General features: G+C 39.6%; 2 protein-coding genes across 6 annotated transcripts in view; one reads left to right on the forward strand and one right to left on the reverse strand.

Annotated features, from left to right (window-relative positions):
- Window positions 1–8360, reverse strand: part of LOC137250526 (allatostatin-A receptor-like) — a 361545-nt gene extending 353185 nt beyond the window's left edge. For 2 of the 3 annotated variants that reach the window (XM_067783486.1, XM_067783484.1), the window contains exon 1: window positions 7945–8360. The gene's annotated coding sequence lies outside the window, so the exon portion shown is untranslated. Of the gene's footprint in view, window positions 1–7895 lie in introns of all 3 variants that reach the window. The other variant, XM_067783483.1, reaches the window with a different exon arrangement.
- Window positions 8361–23604: 15244 nt separating this feature from the next.
- Window positions 23605–27654, forward strand: part of Crag (DENN domain-containing protein Crag) — a 59201-nt gene continuing 55151 nt past the window's right edge. For all 3 annotated transcript variants that reach the window (XM_067783497.1, XM_067783495.1, XM_067783496.1), the window contains exon 1: window positions 23605–24122. The gene's annotated coding sequence lies outside the window, so the exon portion shown is untranslated. The remainder of the gene's footprint in view (window positions 24123–27654) is intronic.

Genomic DNA, 27654 nt, shown 5'->3' on the forward strand with positions numbered 1-27654 from the left:
TCTGCTGCAAACCTCGCAGTTCGCAATCCACTCAGTGACCGACTGACGGCAACCAACCCAATATAATCTCTGTTTAATCTTCTCGAGCGCCTTCGTGATTCCAAGATGACCTCCGCTTGGACCATTATGCAGCTCGCTGAGCACGTCAGGAATCCTCTTTCTGGGAACAATTATCAGTTTATTCTTGTATTTACCATCCTCACTCTCCCATACTCGATGAATGTAACCGGATATCAATTCTAAACTGTTCCACTGTGCCCAATATGACTTCGCAATGGGACTCTCTGCTGACATCTCTTCTCTGTTTGGTCTTTCATTTCTTTCGAGCCCTTGCATAACACGTGACAGATCTGCATCTTCTAGCTGGCACTTTCTTAGCTGTTCCTTGTCCCATTCATCTGTACATGTTATATTCATTAGCCGGACATCTATAATGTCTTCTTTAGCCTCGGCTTTTGAACAGTGCTTGCATTCCAAACTACATGGTCTTCGTGACATTGCATCAGCATTTCCATGGGTACTATCGTTTCGATGCTCAATGGAAAAGTCGTAGCTTTGTAGTCGCTCGATCCACCGTGCCAATTGTCCTTCCGGATTACGGAACTGCAGAAGCCATTTCAACGCTGCGTGATCTGTCCTGACACGGAATCGCTGGCCGTAGAGGTATTTGTGAAAATGTTTAATGCACTCTACCAATGCCAACAGCTCTCTCCGCGTAACACAGTAGTTCCTCTCTGGTTTTCCAATCGAACGGCTGTAATATGCAACTACTTTCTCCTGTCCATCGACCAGTTGGAATCGGATATGCTAACATTGGGGCAGTGCATAAACGCTCCTTCAATGTTTGGAAAGCCACTTCTTGCTCCTTCTTCCATTTAAAATCTTTGTTTTTTCTTGTAAGCTCATGGAGGCTATGGGCTACGCTGGAAAAATTTGGTACAAATCGGCGGTAATATGTGCACAGCTCAAGAAAACTACTCAATTCATGTAGGTTCTGTGGTCTTGGCCAATCCTTTACTGCCTCTATCTTTTCATTCGCTGTACAGACACCTTCTGTAGTTACCTTGTGGCCCAAATAATTTACTTCCTTTTTAAACAGCGTACACTTTTTGGGACTTAACTTCAGACCAGCGCCAGCAATTCTCTGGAAAACTTCCTCCAAGTTCTTAAGATGTTCATCAAAACTCTTTCCCAATACGATGATGTCGTCCAGGTACACCAAGCATGTTTTCCAATGTAGTCCTTTCAGTACCTGGTCCATGAGTCTCTCAAAAGTAGCTGGTGCATTACAAAGTCCAAAACGCATCACTGTAAATTGCCAAAGACCATCACCGACACTGAAGGCTGTTTTCTCTTTATCTTCCTCCTTCACCTCAACTTGCCAGTTGCCGCTTTTCAAGTCCAGTGTAGAAAACCATTTCGTACCAGAGAGCGAGTCCAGAGTGTCGTCGATTCTTGGCAATGGGTAGCTATCCTTTTTCGTAACGTCATTCAACTTCCGGTAGTCAACGCAAAACCTCATTTTTCCATCCTTCTTCTTTACAAGTACTACAGGTGAGCTCCAGGGACTAGCTGATGGTTCGATGACGCCGCTGTCGCTCATTTCTTGTATAATTTGACTCACCACTTCCCGCTTCGCCAGTGGAACACTACGTGGAGCTTGACGTATCGGCCTGGCGTCTCCAGTGTCAATTTGATGTTTCACAACATTGGTGCGGCCTGGTTTGGAACCATCCTGGTCAAATATGTTTGCGTACTTTAGGAGCAGTTGCTTTGCCTTACTGTGATAATCTTTCTCTAGCCCCTCCGTCCATTCCGTGATGTCATTTGAAAGATCAGTGTTACTAGATGAAACGTGTTCCTGGAGCTGTTCACAGTTAATAATTACTTCAGCCTTTTGGCATCTTCCCAAAATAGCTCCTTTAGTCAGTTTGAGTGGTGACTTGAACTCATTTAGTACTCTTACCGGAATACGTCCATCTTGTTTTGTCATAGCCAGGGTTTTTCCTACAAGTATATTCAGTGCTGATTTGATTGCTGCTTCGACAACCCACAATTTGTTTGTCCCACAATCTCCATCAACCTTTGCCCAGATGACTGATTCGAATTTTGGTGGTATTCGCTGACTCTCTTCCACCAGCACTCGTTTACTGCTGTAGCCTCTCTCGTAGCCGAAATTAAGTGGTACATCCATGTTCTTATATCGCATCGTCTTGCTTTGCATGTCGATATTGATGCCCTGATCGATTAAGAAGTCCATTCCAATTATGATTTCATCAACAATCTCTGCCACTATAAAATTGTGTACTACCGTGATGTTCCCAATTGCGACTTATGATACTTATCCTAGAACCGTGCTGTCTTCTCCAGTGGCTGTACGCAATCTTGCTCCATGCAATGGTCTTATCTTCTTGTTGACTAAATCCGCTCGAATGATGGAATGAGATGCACCCGTATCTACAGTCAGTAAACGTTCCTTTCCATCCACATGTCCTCCGACAGTAAGATTGTTTGACCTTCTTCCAATTTGTGAGATAGAGATTATGGGGCATTCAATTGAGGGAGCCAGCTGTCGCCCCTTGCGGCTGACTCGCTTTAGTTTAACGATTGAGTGGGCTTGAAAATTTGCTCATCTCCTTCAGCTCTGCGTTTACGGCCACCCACAATGTTGGAGCTATTAGGACCGCTGCTGCAATGTCGTGCAATATGACCTGGGTTGCCGCACTTGAAACATTTAATAACTCCTGTGATCCCTTTAGTGCTTCCAAAATTGTGTCTACCCAATCTGGTCTTTCCACTTCCACACGATGAGCTTTGTATGCTGGTTTACTCAATAGTGAGGCCGTTTCCTGTGTCAATGCATGTGATACCGTTTCAGCAAATGTGAGCTTTGGGTTTGCGTATGTAGCTCGCTTCGTTTCCACGTCCCGTATGCCATTTATAAAACTCTGGATTTTTACCCTCTCGGTGTATTCCACGGGTGCGTCCGCATTCGCGAGATGAGCCAACCTTTCAACATCCGAGGCAAACTCCTGCAAAGTCTCATTCCCTCTTTGGTGACGGTTTTGCAACTCAATTGGGAATATCTGTTTCCTATGCTCGCTTCCATAACGTCTCTCGACAGCGGCCATGAATGCTTCATAGTTGTTCCGCTCTCCTTCGGGAATCGTTTGTAGGATTTCGGCTGCTGGCCCTTTCAATGCCACGAACAGAGCTGCAACTTTATCTTCAGCATTCCAGCTGTTCGCTGCCGACGTCTTCTCAAATTGGAGCTTAAATACCTGGAATGGAACAGAACCATCAACCGTTGGGGATTTTACCTTCAGAGTAGACATTGAAGTGATTGGACGGTTCAATTGTAACTCCTGAATCCGATCCTTCAAATCATCTATTTCGGCCTCCATTTTATCTTGTCGCCCAGTGAACCCTTCCTGAAACTGCGTTAGTTTCTCTTCCATACACGATTCTAGTTGTGCAGAGATCTGCGATGATATCTGTGCTGAATTTTGTGTCGACATTTCTGATATACGTGCCTCTTGTGCTTCAATTTTAGATGTTATTTCTGACGACATTTCTGAGATACGTGTCTCCTGTGATTCAATCTTCGCTGTTATACGTGTATCTTGGGCTTCCAGTTGAGATGCCAGTTGAGATGTTATTTCTGTCTTTTGCGATTCCAGTTGGGATGCCAATTGCGACGACATTGATGCTACTGTCGATGTTTGTGCAGATATTGCAGCCAATACCATGTTCAAGTCTGTGCTGCTAACCGTCTGCGATGTTTCGTTTTTCTCTTCAATTTGCGTTGTCTCCTCGCCCTCAAGATGAAAGACATACTCTTCCACATCAATTCTTTCTGCTTCCATTGCCTCTCGTAGCCGTGCCTGAAGTTCAAGTTTAACGCCGCTTGTATTCAATCCACGGCTCTCCAACTCCTTCTTCAGTTGCTGGATCTTCAATTCACTGAACTTTGCCATGTCCTTGTTGTCCTCTGGAATTTATCCAACAATTCCTCTTCTGACACCAATTGTAACGAATTTGCTGCAAATCCTCTTATTTGCAATCCTCTGCTAAGTTCGAATCACTAAACTGTTGAATAAATAACTCCAATATTGAACAATGGAAAAATGGCCTTTATTAAAGTACTTCACAATAACACTTATACTTTGCTACTCGCTGGCTTAATAACCAAACTGATTGATAACTCAAATGAAACTCTACTATTGGCCGCCAGATCGCGTGCTTAATCAAACTGATTGATAGCTCAACTCAAACTGAATTACCGCGCCTCTACATCTGTTGCCTTTTATACCCTTTGGTTTCCTCGTTAGCATTTTTCCAGAATGTACTAGCATTGTCCATGAGCTCTCAAACTTCTCAGCTATAACTAAAATTGCACAATTTTATACATCTTTTAGGCGCTTCCAGAATCTACTAGTCCAGTAGCTCTCAAACTTCTCAGATATATGCATGTGTTTGCGCATTGACTCTCCGCTGCTCGTATTCGTACATGGTACACATGTGTAGACGCAATTATTTATTCGTTTATGTAGATACATAAAGATTGAATTATTGATGTGAATGTTTGTAGTTTACAGCAGACATCGGCGTTTCATACATCATATGCGGCAGTTACCCACCGACGTGTGCCGTACGTAAGGACGTTTGTCGTACGAAGCACGTTTGACCGAACTCTCAAGCCCGTAGGAATCAATGTGTGCGTCCGTGTACATGTACATAACATATTTGTGTGTGTATTCTTTACAGATAAGCACTGTTGCCACTGACCATTTTGCATGTATGCTTATGGAAACATCAACTTTTTCCAATTTAATTTTTGATATTGTAAAAGGCCGGAATACATATTAAATAAGTATAAATAGATTAAATATTTATAATCAGCACTTTTACATAATTATTTCGAATTATTTCCACAATTTTTCAAACTTTAATGAGGCGTTTTTGCATAAAATTGCAAACGGTCAAAAATTAGCGCACAAAAGTTTACTAGGCAACTCTGTCTAGTGAGAGAGCGATCAGCTGACACGTTCTTACGGAAAAAATCAAAATTGTTTTGATTTCTACGTTCCGGGCTACGTACGTACGGGCGTTGCACGTCGGTGAGTTTTCGTTTACATTGCACACTCATAAGATAGGTCGTGTCAGCTGACACGTTTTTTCTACGTACGTTCGTGGGTAACTGCCGCATTAAGATGGTGAGCAACTCACACAGATAGCCTGCGCTCTTTGTTTAGTGAATGGTTCAGTCTGCAATGAGCAATTGGCGTGTCAACATCGAGTGTTGGTATCGCAAGTTGTGCAGCGAAAAATATATGCAAGTATTTACGTAAATACATTTTATTAATATGAATTAATTTAACTAATTTAATACGAAAAAATGCAACAGGATCCAATAGAGAAACTGTAAATTTTATTTAAAAATAATACTAAAAATTCGGTGGATTTTCATCAAAATTCTTAATTTTTTAGTGTATATGGGGTATTCCATGGGATGGATATAGTTTTGTTGCCCATTTATTTCTAGTACAATCAGGTGTCAGTCTTAAATTTGTAAATATTAATAGTAATAGTAAAAAACGTATGTATTTATTAGGAAAATTATAGGGATCTACTTGTATATGCAAGTGGAATTTAAAGTAGTAAGTAAAAGATAATAAAAAACATTTTAAGGACTACCTTTATAAAAATTGATCAAAAAGCAGGTCTTTTTGAAATTCCTATCAAGCAGCATCCTGTATCTGTAGATTTGATCCGGGCATTGAATTTGCCCAAAGGCGTTGTTCAACATAAAATATTCGCTTGCCATTGTGCGCATCAATAACTTATTATTTATTGCGTGCTTAGCCGTTGCAGTTTAACAAGAGAATGATCAGTGAATTAGTTGATTCGTGCGATCAAAGCGCTCTCACTAATACATCCACACAACATTTTTGCCGACACTTGGTTTACAGTCTCTCGCGCGCACATAGGCGTATAAGTAAATGCATCTGTGTGTGACATCTCTCTGGGCTGCCTTATATATGTGTATATTTGATTTGATTATTAACGTAAATACTGCTTGGCATGGCCTTAGCATCGCCTTAGTGATGGGATAACTTAGTGATGCTAATATCCGTGACAATACTCCTCATCAATTTAGGGCGTTGATCAGACAGTTAAATAAAAGCGTTGGGCACCTCTCTGAAATTGGCAAGACAACCTTTACATGGAAAAAAAATTACCTATCGGGAAAATTTCCCTAAATTTGCCCTGAATTATCCGTGAAACAAAAGAATTTCCCGTGGTCATATTTTAGAAAATATATTCAGGTGAAGTTGGCGTGCCACCCTCAGAAAACCTCCATGGAGACCAACTAGGAAAATAATTCTTGCATGTGAATTTGCCGTAAATTTGCCTTAATAAATTCGAAAAAAAAATGTCATATTTTTTTTCGAAATTATAAAATATGCCACTTATCTACGACAAATTCGTGTGCAAGAATTATTTTCCTAGCTGGTCTCTAAGGTGGTTTTCGAAAAGTGGCATGCTAACTTCACGTGAAGTATATTTTCTAAAATATGGCCGCGGGAAATTTTTTTGTTTCACGGATAATTCACGGCAATTTTCCCAATAGATAATTTTTTTCCGCGTAAAAGTTGTCTTACCAACTTCAGAGAGGTGCGTTGGGCGCGTCAAATTTCTATTGATAGTCATATAAAAGCGTGCAATTACTGGCATATGCTGATGACATTGATATCATCGGCCTAAACACCCGCGCTGTTAGTTCTGCTTACTCCAAACTGGAAAAAGAAGCGGTAAAGATGGGTTTGATGGTGAGTGAGGGCAAAACGAAGTACCTGCTGTAATCGAGCAAAGAGTCAGCGCATACGCGCGTTGGCAACCACGCTACTGTTGGCAGCCATAATTTCCAAATAGTGAAAGACTTCGTTTATTTGGGAACCAGCATTAACACTAGCAACAACATCAGCACTGAAATCCAGCGAAGAATCAATCTTGCCATTAAATGCTACTTTGGACTAGGTAGGCAATTGAAAAGTAAAGTCCTCTCTCGGCGAACGAAAATCATACTCTACAAGTCACTTATCGTACCCGGCCTGCTATATGGGGCAGAGGCATGGACCATGACAACAGCAGATGAAGCGGCTTTGGGAGTGTTCGAGAGAAAAGTTCTTCGAAAGATTTAGGGACCTCTACGCGTTGGAGATGGCGAGTACCGAGAGGATTTAATGATGAGCTGTATGAGCTATACGCAGACATAAACATAGTCCAGCGAATTAAAACGCAGCGGCTACGCTGGCTAGGCCATGTTATGCGAATAAAAGATGATGCTCCGGCCAAGAAAGTGTTTCTATGGGAACCCGCCTATGGAAGCAAAGGTAGAGGGTGGCCCCCACTCCGTTGGAAGGACCAGGTGGAAAACGATTTAAACTCCCTTGGTGTGACCAATTGGCGCCGGTTGGCGGAGCGAAGGAGCGAATGGCGCGTCTTGTTGGACGGCCATAACCGTTTAGACGGTTAAGCGCCAATTATGTAAGTAAGTAAGTCATATGTAAGACCAACTGAACCTTAATAAAGTTATGCTACGCCTCATTTTTAGAAATTTCACGCGCCCAACGCTTTTATTTAATTGTATGATCAACGCCCTAGATTGATGAGGAGTGTGATTACTAGTACCTAGGACCTACCTAATTATTTTCTAGCTTATAGTATTATTATTACTTCATGTAAGTATTGTTTTCCATAAAACCGTTTAATTAAAAAAAAAATTTGTTTGTTATTTTATTTCTTTTCAAATTTAGTGGATTGAATTTACGCTATTTATTTTAGCTCTTAATTATGCTATTTCAGCCAGCATATGTTAACTTGACACTTACCACATAATTCATAATAATGTATTAAATACATATGTATGTAAGTACGTACTTTTCCAATGTTATCTCGTTTCATATGAAAGTGTTGCTAATTATGTGGAACAAATGTATAATTTACTGGCCACGCTCACGTTGTTTCACGCATTCATCTCACGTATTTTTATTTTTAAACTGTTAATCACTTCACTCGTATATTATACTCTTTTCACGCATTTCAAATTCTTCACATGATTTTTTTTAGAACTCACTTCCTTCATTAAAGACTCAAAAATTATCCAATTAGTTTGGCTTGTTAGCTTTTAGCGTTGTTTCGCTTACGAATTCCAATTGAAGTCCAAAGATTTAGCCGCTGCTGAACGTACAACAAAACCATTGCATGCAACGTTCACTATAAAACTAAACTGAGTCTAAGGATGCTTTAGTAACATCCTTTCGTATTTTGGGACAAACTCCACTTTTCATAGTCAAATAAAGAGTGTATCTTTAAAAAAAAAACCGCTCTCTGTAGAACCCAATCTTCGCTCAGCTTTCTATCTCTACAGAAAACTCTCACCCTCTCGATGACTTTATCGAGACCACGGTTGCCACACCATGTTTTCATTTGGGACCAAAATTCATCGTAAAAAAGGACCAAATTTCAGAAAAAAGGACCAAATTTTTGTTTTATTTGATAGTGATACAAGCAATTCACAAAAGTGTCGTAGTCGTTGTTAAATATAAAATTTCGGGATGTTTCCATGGTTTCCTATACAAAATTTTAATAAACTTAACGAATAGGAGACTTTATTCAAACTGCACAAACAAAAACACTACTCTTAGGTATTATATTGTTACGAATATTAGCAAAACTGAGGAGTGCTGCCATCTCCAGGCCGATGCTAAGCAGTGACGTCAATTCACATCAATAATTCAATCATTATGATCTACATAAACGAATCAATAATTGCGTCTACACATATGTACACATTCCGACGAGCAACATTTACATACAAGGCAGCAAGAGATGAGATGTCACACACCGATGAATTTACTTATACGCTTATGTGTGTGCGGGAGACTGTAAACTACAAACACATGCATATATCTTATCTGAGTGGTCACAAGAGAGGGCAATAATTTGTGCACGTAGTTGTGGCTGGCGATTTTGTAGCCGAAACAACTAGTAACTTCTGGAAATCGAAGAGCCTAGAAGTATGCAGCGTAAACTATAAAAGCGGTGCAGGCGAGTAAGAAGTAATTCAGTTTGAGTTGAGCAATCAATCAGTTATTGATTAAGCACGCGATCTGGCGGCCAATATTAGAGTTTAATTTGAGTTATCAATCAGTTTGGTTATTAAGCCAGCGAGTAGCAAAGTATAAGTGTTATTGTGAAGTACTTTAATAAAGGCCATTTTTCCATTATTCAATATTGGAGTTATTTATTCAACAGTTTAGTGATTCGAACTTAGCAGAGGATTGCAAATAAGAGGATTTGCTGCAAATTCGTTACAATTGGTGTCAGAAGAGGAATTGTTGAATAAATTCCAGAGGACAACAAGGACATGGCAAAGTTCGGTGAATTGAAGATCCAACAACTGAAAAAGGAGTTGGAGAACCGTGGATTAAATACAACCGGCAATAAGATCGAACTTCAAGCACGGCTACGAGAGGTAATGGAGTCGCAAGGAATTGATGTGGACGAGTTTGTCTTTTATCCTGATGGGGACGAAACAACAACAAAAATTGAAGAGAAAAACGAAACATCGCAGACAGTTACGAGCACAGACTTGAACATGATATTGGCTGCAATATCTGCACAAACATCGACAGTAGCATCAATGTCGTCGCAATTGGCATCCCAACTGGAAGCGCAAGAGGCACGTATAACAGAAATGTCATCACAAATATCCACAAATATGTCATCACAACTAGAAGAACAGAAGACGTATATGGTATCCCAGATGGAATCACAAGAAACGCGTATGTCAGAAATGTCGACACAGATTACATCTAAGATGGAAGCACAAGAAACGCGTATATCCGAAATGTCGTCGCAAATGTCATCTCAGCTGGAATCGCAGGAGAACCGTATAACAGCGAAGATTGAAGCACAAGAGGCACGGATATCCGAAATGTCGGCTCAAATTTCAGCACAGATATCATCGCAAATCTCTGCTCAACTGGAAGAGCAAGAAGGACGTATTTCCTCGAAGTTGGAGGCGCAAGATACAAAAATTTTACAGTTTGAAGAAACAATCGAGGCCGAGGTGGATGCTTTGAGAGGACGTATCGAGCAGTTGCAACTGAATCGCCCAGCAGTCTCAACTAGTAATTCAAAGGTAAAAACACCATCCTTTGACGGTTCTGTTCCTTTCCAGGTCTTTAAGCTACAGTTTGAGAAGACCGCAGCAGTGAACAACTGGAATGTGGAAGATAAAGTTGCCGCACTCTTCGTAGCATTGAAAGGACCAGCTGCCGAAATCTTACAGACTATTCCAGAGTACGAACGAAACAGTTATGACGCATTGATGGCTGCTGTAGAACGGCGATACGGAAGCGAGCATAGAAAACAGATATTCCAAATTGAGTTGCAAAACCGCTACCAAAAAGCAAATGAGACATTGCAGGAGTTTGCTTCAGATGTTGAAAGGTTGGCTCATCTCGCAAATGCGGACGCACCCGTGGAATACACCGAGAGGGTAAAAATCCAGAGTTTTATAAATGGCATACGAGATGTGGAAACGAAGCGGGCTACATATGCGAATCCCAAACTAACATTTGCTGAAACGGTATCGCATGCTCTGATACAGGAAACAGCGTCGCTTCTGTGTAAGCCAGTTTTCAAAGCACGCCGTGTGGAAGTAGACAGGCCAGAGTGGGTAGAAACAATTTTGGAAGCACTGAAGGGATCTCAGCAGAAGAATGCCGGAGTTATTAAATGTTTCAAGTGCGGCAACCCAGGTCACATTGCACGTCATTGCGATCTTGGTCCTAATAGTTCCAACAATGTGGGTGGCCATAAACGCAAAGCTGGAGGAGATGAGCAAGAGCGAGTAAGAGGTAGAGAGCTAGATCCAGCTGTTGAATGTCCTGTGATATCTGTGTCGCAAATCGGAAGGAAATCAAGCAGTCTTACCGTCAGAGGGAATGTGGATGGTAAAGAGCGTGTACTGACTGTAGATACGGGGGCATCTCATTCCTTGATTCGATCTGATTTGGTCTACAGGAGAGTAAAGTCATTACCTGGAGCAAGGTTGCGTACGGTAACAGGCGAATATAATCAAGTCCAAGGCGAAGTGGTATGTGAGGTATTAATTGGAAAAGTCATGGTTCCACACAAATTCATTGTGGCGGAGATCGTTGATGAAGTCATATTGGGAGTGGACTTCTTGGTTGACCATGACGTCAGGATCGATATGCGGAGGAAAATTATGCGCTATAAGAACCAGGACATACCACTTAACTTTAGTTTGGGAAAAGGGTTCAGCAGTAATCGTGTACTGGTGGAAAAGACTCGACAAAGACCACGAAAGTCAAAGGCAAAGGTTGATAGATCGAATGGGCCAAATAAATCAAAATCAAAAGTACCTGCGAGAGAAACACTGGCATTGACAAAACCTAAAAGACGCAGGAAAACGAAGCAACGAATTTCCGAGAAAGAATGCGAGGGTAGTTTCAAGCCGGAGCGCACTACTCTTGTGAAATGTGGGAACGATACCGATTATGCAAAGCAAATCCGTCCAGCGCAAGCTCTACGAAGTGGTTCATTGACCAAACAACAGAGTGTGAAGGAACGGCCCAGGGTAATGAGTAGTAAGATGAAACACTGGCATGACAAGAACTCTAATTCGGAAGGTTTCTTGGCGGGAGATTTGGTACTGTTAAACAACCCTCACCGGCGGAAAGGTGTTCCAGCCAAATTTCGGTGCAGTTGGGAAGGCCCGTACAAAGTTGTGAAGAAGATCAGTGATACCATCTACCGCATACAAACCACTGGGAAACCACTGATTAGAAGAGTGGTACATTTGGAGATGCTAGCGGCGTTTAGATTGGGAGATTTGTCTGATCGGGACGATCAGACTTAGGTGGAGGGCAGTGTTACGAATATTAGCAAAACTGAGGAGTGCTGCCATCTCCAGGCCGATGCTAAGCAGTGACGTCAATTCACATCAATATTTCAATCATTATGATCTACATAAACGAATCAATAATTGCGTCTACACATATGTACAGATTCCGACAAGCAACATTTACATACAAGGCAGCGAGAGATGAGATGTCACACACCGATGAATTTACTTATACGCTTATGTGTGTGCGGGAGACTGTAAACTACAAACACATGCATATATCTTATCTGAGTGGTCACAAGAGAGGGCAATAATTTGTGCACGTAGTTGTGGCTGGCGATTTTGTAGCCGAAACAACTAGTAACTTCTGGAAATCGAAGAGCCTAGAAGTATGCAGCGTAAACTATAAAAGCGGTGCAGGCGAGTAAGAAGTAATTCAGTTTGAGTTGAGCAATCAATCAGTTATTGATTAAGCACGCGATCTGGCGGCCAATATTAGAGTTTAATTTGAGTTATCAATCAGTTTAGTTATTAAGCCAGCGAGTAGCAAAGTATAAGTGTTATTGTGAAGTACTTTAATAAAGGCCATTTTTCCATTATTCAATATTGGAGTTATTTATTCAACAGTTTAGTGATTCGAACTTAGCAGAGGATTGCAAATAAGAGGATTTGCTGCAAATTCGTTACAATATTTTCAAATTTCTAGGATAAGGCTATGCCTTCACTAAGTGTTGTTCACTGGTTGTTCTGACAAAGCTCTTAGTTCCAGCATTATGTTGTTAATTAGAAAGAAATAAAATGTATAGCGCAGTTAGGTTTTAGTAAGAAAAGGCTCACAAATTTGCGTTTTGGTGTAGCCCAACTATGAGCAAACTCAGTAAATCATAAATGATGCTTACTTTTTCACCTGAACGTTGAAATTTCATACCAAAGCCTAGATTAAGTGATTGTGATTTTTGAAAAACTCACATTTGCTGAATCTAGCCTCAGGCTTCTGATTAAAAATCAAACGTCTTAAAAGTTTCACCTGTGCAATAACGGAACCTGATTACATTTAAGTAGGTACTAGAAATTATTTAACAGCGTTGTTATTGAAGTTTATGGCGTTCTGTATCTACGAGAATAAAACACAAAACACTTCCTTCGAAATGAGATCTTTTTTACATTTGCTTCAATATCTGAATATAAAAGTAAATTTGTTCAATCGTGATTCGTTATTCATTTATAAAGTTACCGCTTTCAAGAAGTATTCTGCCTTACTTATAGTTAAAATATTTCTTCAATTATTCGGCGTGCCTTAACACCACAATACTGCTGGAACACAATAATACTCCTGCAATTTTTACATAGGTTTTCTTTGTAAAAAATTTTGAAATGGTTTCCAAACATTAAACCAATTAGTTTCATTATTTTACTTAGTTTTCAATTCAAATTTTAGCTCGTAGGCCATCGTAATGGCTCCATCAGCGGAAAGCTCTGCCAAATTTCTCAGAGGCACACGTGCATTTGAGAAAAATTTTCTTAGCTCAACTAGTGAAAAAAATCTAAAACGAAAAGTGTTTGATAACCTATCGAAATATCTGGATACTAAAACAAGAATTTTTTCTGATAAGTCCATGTAATGTGTTTGCCCTTAGATCCATAACTTTTCTTATTAATGTCTCGCCTAAAATATAATCCTATGAAATGTTATTGGTCTACTATATTTTATTGACAGCAATTTTTGTGGTAAAATTTACATATACATAAATAAATTGAAAATTATATGTGGGTTAATGAAAGTGTGCCAAATGTTGTGGGCAGAGTTGTGAATTTTAAGCTCAGTGAAAAAGGAAGAAAAGTACCAAAATTGTGGCTACTGCCTAAAAAGAACTAAAATTGAAAAAAGGGACCAGTGGACCAAATGGGGTTGGAGGGGAACATTTTTAGTCCAAATGGACCAAAAGTGGCAACCGTGATTGAGACAACAAACACCCACTGAGTGATTCAAATGAGTAATATAGCTCACTCATATCCTCTTCTACTCTAGACTTTGGTTATGCACACCGTTCTCCACATTTACATACATTTTTTCTGCAACACCCTCGCGTCCTTTTATATGTTTACTTTGCTTTTCCGCCTCCTTATGTTACTCATGCACACATAACACAGTGTTCAGTACCCATTGTAGAAAAGCGAAACAACCACTTGTTAGATAACGGTATTTTAAATTTTCTTTTAATCTATTTGTTTTTTTTTTCAACATTGGCCTGTTTTTCTCTTCGCTTCGCTGTCACTCGGTTCACTGCTCAGCTGCTTGTTTTGTGGTTGAATTAATACACGTGCACCTGATTCAACAGGACATGCGTTACGTGCAAATTCCTTGCCTTAAATAAATAAATAGAAAAGTAGTACATACTTTTAGGATACAGAGAAGCGCCATGCTGTCGCGCTTCTATTTTTTGCCATGAAAGTGGGCTATGTGAAGGAAAATTGCAAGAATTCTTACTAATGCCTTTGTGAAAGCGAGTTATGAAATGAAAGACCAAATAAGAGGTGAAATCGTGATGTTTTACTAGATATTTCGACAAACCATTTGTTCCGTCGAAGAATTATCTCATGCCTTTATGAAGAAAATTGCAATGTATTTAAGTTCAGGCCGTAAGTAGCTTCGAAAAGATGTATATGTATACCATGGGTCATAGCAATTAGAAGTGATTGTGAATACGAGTGTGCTATAGAATGCGGACCCCTGAAGTATACCTAACGATCTTTTACCCTTGGCCCTGACCTTATGAAGAACCTTTAAATTAAGCTATGTTCAACTAAAATCCAAAATAACGATTTAAACCAAAAATTGGCAAGGGGGACAACAGAAACTTTTCGAGAGTAATCCCGAAATAATTCCATTTCGATCGTAAAAGCTATCGCAAAATGGTACCGAAAACAAATCACGAGCAGATCCCTTAACAGTAACAGAGTGATAGCAAAAACTATATTGAAATAAGATGACCAAAGAGCCCCGTTATCATTCCTAAATGATTCCGGACATAAATTTTAAACCATCCGGAATAGTTTCGTCAAAGTCCTGTTATTATCCCTGCAACTTTCCTTGAGACGAGCGTTAAATAATCATAAAAGCCATTCCATAGTTATCCCAAAATAATTCCGAAATTATCCTCTAAACTATCTAGAAATGGTCGCAGAAAGATCCTTCGAACAGTCCTGAAATGATCCTGAAATACTTCAGAAATGAATACTGATATAGTCCCGAAATGAATACTGAAATAGCCGCTATATGACCCCAAAACAATGCAATAAATTCTCTCTAAATATATCCGAAATGGTCCACACTTTTTCCCAAAATAGTTCCGAAATGGCCCCGAAGTAACACCAAATAGCCGCGAAATAATCGAAATTATCCCCAAAAGGATTCCGAAATGAACCCGACAACATTCCCTGAAGTTATCCTAAAACAAACAATAATGCAAGCAACTGTGGCCTTGATTCTAAAGATTGCATTCGTTAAACTATTCTGCAGATGCTCTGCTCTCTGCTTGTCGTATTTAGAGTAGTTTTGTAAGTAGGTACCAGTTTAAAGTCTGTCTTTTAGAATCCTAGAATATGTTATGTAGATTTCTATTAATTAATGCTAGTAGATGATGCATCTCGGCCGCTACAGTTCCATCCAGATATGTTGTGCAAGTTCATTTACTTTTTTATTGTCCTTCATTGTTTTCGTGACTGGGAACCCACAAGACTCTCATGATATTTGAAAAGTTACTTGGCCCATGAAGCATTTTTTCAGAGTATCTGTAGGCCTGGACCTCTAATATAGTCTTCTTACGTGAATCACTATCGGCACAAAGTATTTACTCTTGGAGGATACTTTAGTTGCTCGGGAAAAGTTTGGACTCATCCAAGGTGGGCGCGTGGGGGCGTTCGCCCTCCCCCCGCTCTGGTCTGAAACTTATGAAAATTATAAAAGTTTGTTTTAATTACATATAAAATTTTTAAATGTTTAGCTTTTATGTATGTATAATCTATAAGATCGTCCTAATCGCCCCCCCCCCCCCCCCCCCCCCAAATCTGAAATTTATAATACTTTGGTTGAAATAATTTATGAAATGAATAGTTTAGCTATATATTCATTTCCAATTTCCATTTGTTTCGCTGTGGGTAAAATCGCCAGAAAAATTGTATCATTCTGGTATTTGAAGAAAGAATTGCGTACTTTTCGCTGAAATTTGGCAGCCTTGGTATATTTCATGATCACGGTTGTCACACCACACCTTTTTTTGAACAAAAATTCCTTTTTAGAAAAAACAAAAGAAGGATCTCAAAGATAAATTCTAAAAATTCTTACTGAAAGCTAAAAATTTGCATCAAAATTCGCGGAATTGTCCCGAATTTTCTAAAAAGTCTTAAGTGTATATTTGGATTGTTGGTGTTATATAATAATACATATTTTTATAAAAATATCGAAAATAATGAAGGTCGAAGCAAAACTTAGTAAAAACTGGAAAAATCTCAGTGATGATGACTTTTGTAGATGAGTGTCGGCCCTGGACTCAGCACTGGGGTGAGACTGCGTTCTTTCTGCACGCTTTGTCTTCTTTGCAGTTACTTTTTTAGGAGAACATCACTTTATACAGAAGTGTGTGTTTAGCAGTCACTCCACTGTTGACAGAAACAAATTCGAGACTGTGAAGGACTTCGTATAAAATCTAACGGTAAATATTTCTTGCCTGGAAGTGCTACTTTAGTCTGAATAGACAATTGAGAAGTGAAGTCCATTCTCGACGATCTGTGGAGGGTATAAGTCTCGCAAAGAGAAAAATTTGGCATCAATAAGGTGCACCTGGAACACACAGCTGATAGATGCGAAGAGACAGGTTAGCAGTGTGGTAAAGCTGCATAGCAGTCTTGTTGGCTGCCATATTTCAGATGACAGGTTGAATGTTTTTGTTTAAACTAAATTGACTGCAGTTACTTTGCAATATTTAGAATTGTGACGAACATCATTCGTGTAGTCGGAACCGGTGTAAATTCTTTGATCTGACGTGTACACAAGGCTTAAGTTAGCTCCAGATGATGTGAATGTTTGTTTTTGACCCTTCGTTTTCACTTTCACAGCTGCTGTTCGTGAAAGATAATGCATTGATAACGTAAGATTTTGATTATCATTTCATATCGCTAGTGCAGATGTTTGTTGGAATTCCAAGCTATTGGGTATCCAACAGAAACTGTTTGTTCGGCATTTCGTTTCTCTCCTTTATGAGCAGTATTCTCGCCTCACTGTGTAGATGGTGCTCTGTAGAGATAAGAAGACATTCTGTGGCAATTCTGAGTTCGGTGTTTTGATAGGAACGCAGTTTGCTCCATGTATTTAAGCTCGGCGACCATATTGGAAAAGCGTAACATAAAAGAGGCTGACCAATTGCTTTATAAGTAGCTATGAGCGTTTCTTTGTCTTTTCCCCAAGTGCTGCCAGCGAAGGACTTGAGGATTTTGTTAAGACTGAGAACTTTAGGTACAATCTCCACTTCATCCTCGCCAAAATGTAGGTCCTTATGGAACGTCACAGCCAGAGCTTTTGGTTGTAGAAATAATCGGTAGCGTAATGCCATCGACGTGGATGTCCAATATTAACGACATTTGCCACGTCCACTTTGTTAATAAGATCGGCGAGGATTTTTCGGTGACAGTGCAAAATTTCGCAAGTTGAAAAAAACTGGAAAGGCTAGGGAGATAGTTATTAATTTTACAGAAAAGACAAAAGATTGAAAACGACCTGTTGCCATTATCGGACAGCAATCAGCGTAGGACCTAATGGTAACTGCTTCTGATTGGAAAGGGAGCTTCGATATGTTACAAAAAAAAAGTTGGAACAGGACAGCGCCCTTGGTTAAATTCTTCTTAGTTTTGATGTTGCGATCCTGAACTGGCCGATGTCTAAGAAACGGCAGTAGAAGGCGGTGGCGTACTATGGCGCAAGCAAATGGAGGCGGCTTGCTGTGAAGTGTTGCGGATAGTTTTGGAGACTGTGTTGTTGTTGTTGTTCCTGTAGCAGTGCTTTGCCCCATCCAATAGGTGTGACCGATCAATATCCTCTAACGGGAGTCCAAAGAAACTTGCTGTTTCAACAGGGGTGGACCATAATGAGCGGGATGTTAGAGGCGTTGGTTCCACATTACAATGATGGTTGAAGAGATGGTTGGTGTCATGTGGGGAGACATTGCAAGCGGGGCATACATTTTGTATGTCGGGGTTGATTCTGGATAGGTAACAGTTTAACCTGTTGCACTATCCAGGTCGAAGTAGAGCTAGAGTGACTCGCGTTTCCCTAGGGAGTGTGCGTTACTCTTCTGCAAGTTTGGGGTATTGTTTTTTGATTAAAGGATTCACCGGGTAATTCCTGACATAGAGGTCCGACGCCTGTTTGTGGAGTTCACTTAGGACCTTGTGTTTTTTGGCTTCATAAGGCTGTATTTCCTCATAATGCTAACGGAGATTACTCCTTAAGCCACTGGGCAGTGTTGGCTCATCAATCAGATGTCTGTTGGGATGCCCAGGTTTCTTGGTATTCAACAGGAACTGTTGGTTAGCATTTCATTTCTCTCCCTGATGGGGAGTATTCTCGCCTCATTATATAGATGGTGCTCTGGGGACATAAGAACACAACCCGTGGCGGTTCTGAGTGCAGTATTTTGGCAGGCCTGTAGCTTATTCCTGTGAGTAGTCTTTAGGCTTGGCGGCCATATCGGGGACGCGTAGCATCGGCTGGACAATTGCTTTGTAAGTGCTAATAGCGTTTCTTCATCTTTTCCCCAAGAACGGCAGCAAGAGATTTGGGGATTTTATTACGGCTATGGATTTTCGGTACAATTGCGGATGCATGCTCACCAAAATATAGATCCTGATCGAACGTCACACCCAAGATTTTGGGTTTTAAGACAATCGGTAGCGTAGTGCCATTGACGTGGATGTTCAAAATGGTCTACATTTGGGACGTCCAAGTTGTAAATAAGGTCGCCGATGATTCAGTCGGTGATAATGTCAGGTTTCGCGAGGTGAAAAAACTGTAGAGATCAGGGAGGCAGCCGTTTATTTTGTAGCAAAGCTCATCGATCGGTGGGCCTGGGCCATTATTGTGCAGTCATCGACGTAGAAAACGATAGTAACTCCTTCTGGTGGCGAAGGTAGCTTTGATATGTAGAAGTTAAACAAAAGTGGGGATAGGACACCACCCTGTGTCACCCCTTGTTTAATTCTTCTTGGTTTTGATGTTGCGTTTCTAAATTGCACCGATGCCTGCCGGCCACCCAGATAATTTGCAGTCCATCTCTTAAGACTTGGGGGAAGGGTAGACCCTTCCAGGTCTTGCAGTAACGTGCCATGGTTGACCGTATCAAAAGCTGTTGATAGTTCTAGCGCAACGAATACTGTTCTATGGTGAGGGTTTTGATTTAAACCGCAATTTATCTGGGTTCTAATGGTTGTTTTTGAAGTTTTCTGAAGCCATACTGACGACAGGCTAGTTGCAAAATTTCTTTGAAATTGGGAAGCAAAATGGCTTCAAGCGTCTTGGCTACTGGCGATAGGAGAGATATCGGGCGATATGACTCTCCTATGTTAGCTGGTTTCCCAGGCTTTAGTAGCGGGACCACCTTGACCATTTTCCATTTTTCGGGAATGACAAAGGACATGTGCTAAATATTTGAAACCCTCTTTTCCTAGGCTTTTAAGCATCGGCATGGCTATGCCGTCTGGGCCCACTGCTTTAGATGGTTTAGCTTGACCGATGGCATCCTCAACCTCTTTGGCGGTGATGGTCATTGGGGACGCGCTGAATTTATGTTTATTTGCGTGTCTGTTGGCCCTCCGTCTATCTTTGTCAACCGTAGAATGCATTATATATTGTCGGCAAAAGTGCTCGTGCATTCTTTCGCATCCGACAGGACTTTATCGCCAAAGGCGATGGAAATTTTGCCGTTGTGCTTGGACGGATTCGATAAGGAATTTACGGTAGAGCAAAGCTTACCCACACCGGGAGAGTGGTTACAACGACTTAGATGCTCCTCCCATTTCGCCCGCTTGTGTTCATCCACAAACAATCTGATGCGATGGTTTATATCCCTTATTTGGGGTCGCCGGGATCGAGCTGTCTTATAAGGTCACGTTCTCTCGCTAATTTTGCGGCCTCCGCCGGAAAATGAGGTCGAATTTCGGGAATTCTTCCGGCGGGAATAAAGCGAGCCGAGGCGGATTCAATGACCTTGCGGAAAATAAGCTCCACTTGGCAGCGAAGCGGCTGTCTGTAAAGGATTTGTATTCATCCCAATTTCCTTTTTTAAAGTTTATGAAAGTGCGTTTTTCGGTGACGATGAAGTCGTCGGTACGCTCGAGCGAAATAAGTATTGGCAGGTGGTCGGATGCCAATGTTACCATCGGCTGCCAGTTGACACAGTTTACGAGTCCTGCGCTCACGATTGATATATCTGGCGAACTGTGACAGCTTCTTACCATACGAGTGGGGGCGTCTCCGTTTATTGTGTAGAACGTCATTTCTTCTATTTGATCCACCAACATCTCACTCCTGCTATCTGCCTGCATGTTTGAATGCCATAGATCGTGATGGGCATTGAAATCGCCTAAGATAATGCGATTTTCGCCAGTGAGTAAGGCGCTAATTTTAGGGCGGTATCCCCTGGGGCAGCAGGTGGCCAGAGGGATGTAGATGTTGATGAGTTCTAGGTGTACATCGCCTGACCGGACAGATAAGCAGTGACGTTCTAGGACATTGTCCCTGCGGGCGATGTCGGGATCAAATATATGATATTGCACTGAGTGGTGTATGATAAACGCGAGACCGCCTCCATTTCCGCTCTCGCGGTCGTTTCTGTGGACATTATACCCAGAACAGGTCTGCAGAGCAAATATAGCTGTGACTTTAGTCTCTTGAATCGCAGCAATGCAGATGTCGTGCCGCTTCATGAAATCAATTATCTCCGTGAGTTTGCCATTTCATCCATTAGAGTTTAACTGCAGAATTCTGAAGTGCAGCGGGGGAGATGTCGGGACGCCCTTGAGCGTGAACAGCAAGGTGCCACAAAAGATTTACGGGATTCAAGGGGTTGTGTAGCGCAATATATAGCTTCTCCAACCCAATTGTCAACCTCACCTTCGAGCGGCGAATCCCGTTTCACTAACAGACGAGGCTCTGGCGACCCCAAGCTCCTCATGGAACTTGGGGGTGGGGAGGGAGGGATGGCCTGAAGGTTCAATGTGGCCATATAAATCGTTCCCGAGATGGTCGGGCCAGCACCTTAATGGTGCTGTGTTACCGGAGCGTATCGGATCTGTATCCGACAAAGGATCATCACATCGATAACACTCCCCAAAGCCTTCGGGGAGTAACCTAATCGCTACAACAACAACAACAACAACAAAAGATTTATAAAAGTTACGAGGACGTCTGGTTTTGCGATCCAGCCCAGAATAACCTATTCGATGCAACCATTCCTTGCACGTGACACACTGACAAGAAGGTATGACCGTCCTAAAAAGAATCTTTTCCGGCAAACGCAGCAAAACCATTTCTCAGGACCGAATTGGGTTCGATACCTTCCCGGAGCAGGCCATACCCGTGCAGTCCCGCTGCAAGGAGCTGCTGGGAGGATGACAATTTGTGGGAGGAACACAACAAATTAAATGAGTTACACTGAAATGACAGTCCTTGGTCGGGAAAATTGATTATCATAAGGTTGGTCGAATAAGCTGTTAAAAGGTTACCGATACGGTTACCGATAAAGCACCAATGTCTCCAGCTTTAATCGGCGCGTTGCCTTATCAACTGAAATGCTTTTCGACTCGTTTATGCCAGTTTGCCCGAAGTTTAAACATCCAACACTGATAAATAGATTCCACTTTCAAAGCTGGCACTTATATATAATTTCAAAATAACCAATAAACCCCCTTATACTAAATCTGTATTTAGCTAAATTTATCATGTCTTTAACAACAAATAATAATTTCCAAATATTTTACTAACTTTAACTGTTTAAGATGTCGTAAAAAATGTAAGATACAACCATTGATGTTAGAACAAAGAATAAGATATGTTTCAACACGAAAAAGTTGTTTAAGGTGGCAGCACCAATTAGCATTACAACTCAGCGTACCAATGAATTTTGCATAGTGTACAAGTACAAGTGTGCTGACTTCTTTCTGACAGACACTCGCTTAAGTGGGCATAACGGGAAAATATGGGTTGCCATTGTTGTTTCGGTTGAAAAAGGTCAATTAGAGTTCTGTGCAGAGACGTAAAAGATTGAAACAGGGTTTATGTAGTCACAAAAGTGTTGCTCCTGTTCCATGGCATTTGAATTTTATATCATGGCGAAAAGTGTTCAGTTCAGAGTTATTGATTTTCATTAAAAGTTTAATTTATTACGGAGGGTTGCTCCTTTAATTGTAAAAAGCAGAGAAAACGTAGAGTTTTTCAAATTATTGTGAAAAACTTTTTAATTTGAATTTCTGTACCCAAGTTCACTATGAAAAACTGAAAAATGTACACTTATTGAAATTCATTTGCACACACAATTTATACTTTGAATTTAATTGTGTTTTTATGCACAAAATTTTGAAACTAAAAACAAAATTTTCATTTTTCAGAAAAAATAAAGAAAAAACTGCCTAATGTCAAAAAACCCTATCGAAATACAAACTGGCTGGTTTGTTTTTAATGAACTACGTTGAATTTTTCTTGTATTTCGTTAGTTTTTTCAAATATAGTTCACATACTTTCACCAGTATTGAAACCTTATTGGCTCCCTCGACAAAAAATATAAGAGAAAATACAAGAAAAATACATAGAAAATAAAGTAGCGTCATATAGGAGTTTGATTTGTTTGCAATTACAGCACCATTATATTTGAAGGAGGCTTTCACAGCTACAAAAATTAAAGCGGATTTACACAGACGCTTTGGTTGTGTTGCATTCATTAATTCACATCTGTCGGGCGAAGTATCGAAAAATTTTTCATAAATGCTTTGGTTGCGTGCCTGCGCTAAACTACATTTCAAAAAACTAACGAAATACAAGAAAAATACAACCTTTCATTAAACACAAACGAGCCAGTTTGTTTTTCGATAGGGTTTTTTGATATTCGGCCGTTTTTTCTTTATTTTTTTCAGACAAATGAAAGTTTTTTTTTAGTTTGAAAATTTGGTGCATAAAAACACAATTAGAATCAAGTTTCTTGTGAAAAAAGTGAACCATTAGAGAAAGAAATAATTTGCGCGTGTTATTTGCATTGTTTTATTGTTAAAAATGTCAATGTAAAAATAAAATGTAAAACATAAACAAAAACATGACAAACTCGCTAATTATGGGGGAATAGTGGCCACGCTTTTTCATGATAAAAATTTTTTGTGTTTTGAAGTTCCGATAAAGTTTCGTTAGTTTTTTTAGCTTGAAATCCAAGCAAAAATAAAGTAGTGTCATATACGCTTTTGAAGTGACCAAAGCGTTTTATATAATTTTGCCCTTATGCATTTGTGTAAACAGCCTTAGAAGTGAAATTTTTCCATGTTACACGTGTGGCGCTTTATATTTTGACTCTAATTAAATAAATTTTGCTTTACGTATGTTTCCGCATTGTGGCAGGCTACAAATCTAGTATTCTTATTTCCGCGGAAATATATGCAACTATTACATCTGTAAATACTACAAAGTTTAATTTAACTATTAAATGCAACTCAGCTTGAAGTACTCTTACGTACCAAAAATGCAACTCTAGACCTGAGATTTGCATCAGGTGAGCGAGGCTGTTTGTAGTTTTGACGTTTATCGCTTAGTTGACACACTTGGTATAGGTACACTATGGGATTTTGCACAGAAAAATAAATTCCAAGAGAAAAGCGATTAAAAACTCCGTTTTTCCTTGTAATATTTATTAATAGTGAAATAAAAATTGTTTTAATACCTTTATTAAACAAAACAAGTGATATTTATATGAATAAAAGTGATGTGAAAGTGAAGAAAATATTTTACGCAGTGCTGTCGGGAAAAATTATCTGCCACAGACAGAAGTACATGACAAGACAAAAGCCGTACAAGGCGACCACAAACTAAAATATCATCCGGCTACCAATTATAAAGACGAAGTAGGCTATTAATTGGATAGCTAAATAAAATGTAAGTTATTACATCTCAAATAGAAAGTTGTAAAATTAGACACAAACCAAACGAAATGCTTTAAAGTGTTGTTGTAATAGGGGCCAATGTCAATTTGACCCCGTCATAAAATAAGGAAATGGAAGAGGAAGTTAGGGCACTGAATCATCCACAAGCGTTACGATACAAATGCGAACTTGGTTAAGCCAGCTCCTTGTGAAGTAACGGAGCAAAGAGGGCGTTAACGACAAATGAATTGCATGTTAATCGAAGGATTTTTTAAGTGGGAAGAACAGGTTGCTGTGAAGGAAATAAACAGCTTCGAAAAGATTTGGCAATAGTTTTTTTTTTGGAATCCATTTTCTTATTGGATTGTTGATTAGACTTCATGGTCTTGATCAAAACAAACGCGATGAAAACGTCAAGCAAAGTCAAAGTGCAACTAGCGACGGAATTTTAGTAAAATTTATCGATACTAGAGCTCATGTTCCATCAGACGGGTATCGACATTGGTACTCATATGCGCCTAAGATTAAAGCCAGAGTTAAAGTTGACATGGGGAATATTTTGAATAAGGTGCCACTATTTTCCAACTTTTTTTTTGAGGGGTGGCGGGGGTCCTAAAAATCACAAAATTATCATCCGCAACTCTAGGAAACTCTTAGTTTATGAAATATAAGCTTTTTAATTTCGAAATTTAGTAAAATTTCAACTTAAGTCCTGCACTTAAAATTCGGGTCGCACATGTCGATAGCGGTATCAAAAGACGCGTATTTGCGTCAAGATTCAGAATCCGAAAGCAGAAACTATATTTTTCTCGTTTAAAAGTTATTCGCGGAAAACCCGTCGGTACTATTGTTGTTTTTTTCGTTGTTGCAATTAAACAAACGAAAACATATGAAGGTGGTGAATAGTGTTGCCAGCTCCGCAACAATATCTTTTTATCATGGTAGAACATTTATAAGGTGGTGGCACGTCGACATAAATACAAACAAACATACACTATCAATGTTTTTTGGGCTTCGTAAAGACGGACTTTGTAGAGATTTGTATGCTGATCCCAACGGTATATTTCCTTTTTGGTGCAAATGAAAGGTTTGGGGGTGATTCCATTTCAAAAGGCGAAATTATGAATTTTTCAAATCAAAATATCTCCGAAACTAGTGGATGGATTTCAAATTTTAAAAAATCGAAAAATAACTTATAAAAATACCTTTCATCTGATGTATATGTGTCTTTAACTTTTCTAGTCTTTATTTACCAAAAATTTGAAAAAGCTCTTTTTTGGTGGACATTTTTTATATTTTAATTTTAATTCTGCGTAGAACACTTCGGCATAGGCGGCCTTTGGCCGTGCTTATAAAAAATAACCCTGGGCTACGCCATGCCAAGTCCGTGTATGTGGTATAACCGTGGATACCGCCACGGTGATGTCCTGCGTAGTACACCCTTCTGCGTACCTTTTGACGTGGAATTACCCCTATAGTTATTATTTGCACCAAAAAAAATTATACGGTTGAACTCACCATAAACACCACTACCGATACTCATAAATTTTTTTAATTTGACAAATGTATGTATTCTGCACTTAGGCCCAAAATACATTGATAGTGTATGTTTGTTTGCATTTATGTCGACGTGCCACCACCTTATAATGTTCTACCATGATAAAAAGATATTGTTGCGGAGCTGGCAACACTATTCACCACCTTCACATGTTTTCGTTTCTTTAATTGCAACAACGAAAAAAGCGACAATATTACCGACGGGTTTTCCGGGAATAACTTTTAAACGAGATAAAAAATATAGTCTCTGCTTTCGGATTCTGAATCTTGACGCAAATACGCGTCTTTTGATACTGCTATCGAAATGTGCGACCCGAATTTTAAGTGTAGGAAGTTGAAATTTTACTAAATTGGGAAATTAAAAAGCTTATATTTCATAAACTAAGAGTCTCCTAGAGCTGCGGATTCCATTTTGGTGATTTTTAGGACCCCCTCTACCCCTACAAATCAACAAAAGTTTGAAAATAATGGCACCTTATATAAAATCCAATCCGTTGACATACTCATAACCATATTTTTACTTATCCATAGCAAATTGACATCAATTATTGGTGACTTAACCTAATAATCGTAAAAATTTCATAAAAATGAAGAAAACGCAAAAAATTACAAACATATACCACAAAAACCAAGTCTCTTAGTCAAAACGTATCCAAAACAATAAATAAAATCTACAAAAAGTTGATAAATTCTCCAACTCAATATTTTTAGGTTTTGGATATGGCGAAAAACCAAAAACCAATTGTTTGGCTGTGGTATAGTTATGGCTTTAAAGTTATGTTATGGCACCATTAGGGCGGGTCGATTTAAAAATCGCTCATTGCTCTGTGAAAATCGTATTCTAGGGATCAAAATAAGAAACTTTGCCGAAGGAACCATACCTCTAAAACGAGTTTTGATGTCCCCCCCTTTGGGTCGAACTTTTGTGTAGGGGCAATTTCAATTCTATCTGCTGTGTCTTGTGGTGGCTTAAAAAAACAACACAAGTAATTTTACGGTCTGCAATTGTTTCACAGTGATACCTTCATTTTTTAAAACGGTTGAATAAAAAACCGACACAACTATGTTTACTACATGCAAATGCATCACAGTGATGTCTTGGTTTTAAAAGGGGATTGTAAAAACGCTATCACGCACAGTGATACCTTCATTTTTTAAAACGGTTGAATAAAAAACCGACACAACTATGTTTACGACATGCAAATGCATCACAGTGATGCCTTGGTTTTAAAAGGGGATTGTAAAAACGCTAATTTCTAATAATTTTTTTAATTTCTTTTCTATTACTAAGTTAAATTCATTTTTTCATTTACATATGTTCTGACTAAATAAATGTCTAAAGAGAAAAATAAACTCCAAAAAGAAAAAACATAGGCATTTCAAAGTTGGATTTTTCAAAATTTGCAAGTTCGGCCCAAAGGGGGGGGGGGGGGGGGACATCAGAATTCGTTTTAGAGGTATGGTTCCTTCGGCAAAGTTTCTTATTTTGATCCATCCCTTCAAAAAACGCGAGTACTCCATACATAATGTAAGGAATACTCCTTTGGGAGTATAGGAGTGTTCCAAAACTAATCTGTATTCATACAAAAAATGTGCTCCAATTAACATTGCGATGTCCTAGGCGAGGAGTAGGTCCCACTCTCACTTTGTTTGTGAGTATTCCATAGAGTACATACGTGAGATTACTTTCCAAAGTACTTTCACTGTAGTACTCCATGGAGCACCCACAGAGGATCATATGCCAAAGTACTAAAGAGGAATTGTGTATGAAAGAATTATCGGAGTGAATTTAATTTAAAATGAAAGTAAATGAAGAGGGGCAATACAACTTTTATATTTTTTACTACGAATATTCTTATGTTATTTAGCATTTGCGTGAATAAAGAAACTAATAGCTATCATCCGGTGGCAAAATCCTTAGCCAGATAAATAATTTTGCATGTAAATGCAACAACAACGATTTGAGCCAGATAAATCCAGATAGAAGC

The sequence above is a fragment of the Eurosta solidaginis genome, chromosome 4, assembly GCF_040869045.1.
Source record: "Eurosta solidaginis isolate ZX-2024a chromosome 4, ASM4086904v1, whole genome shotgun sequence".
NCBI classification, from domain to species: Eukaryota; Metazoa; Arthropoda; class Insecta; order Diptera; family Tephritidae; genus Eurosta; species Eurosta solidaginis.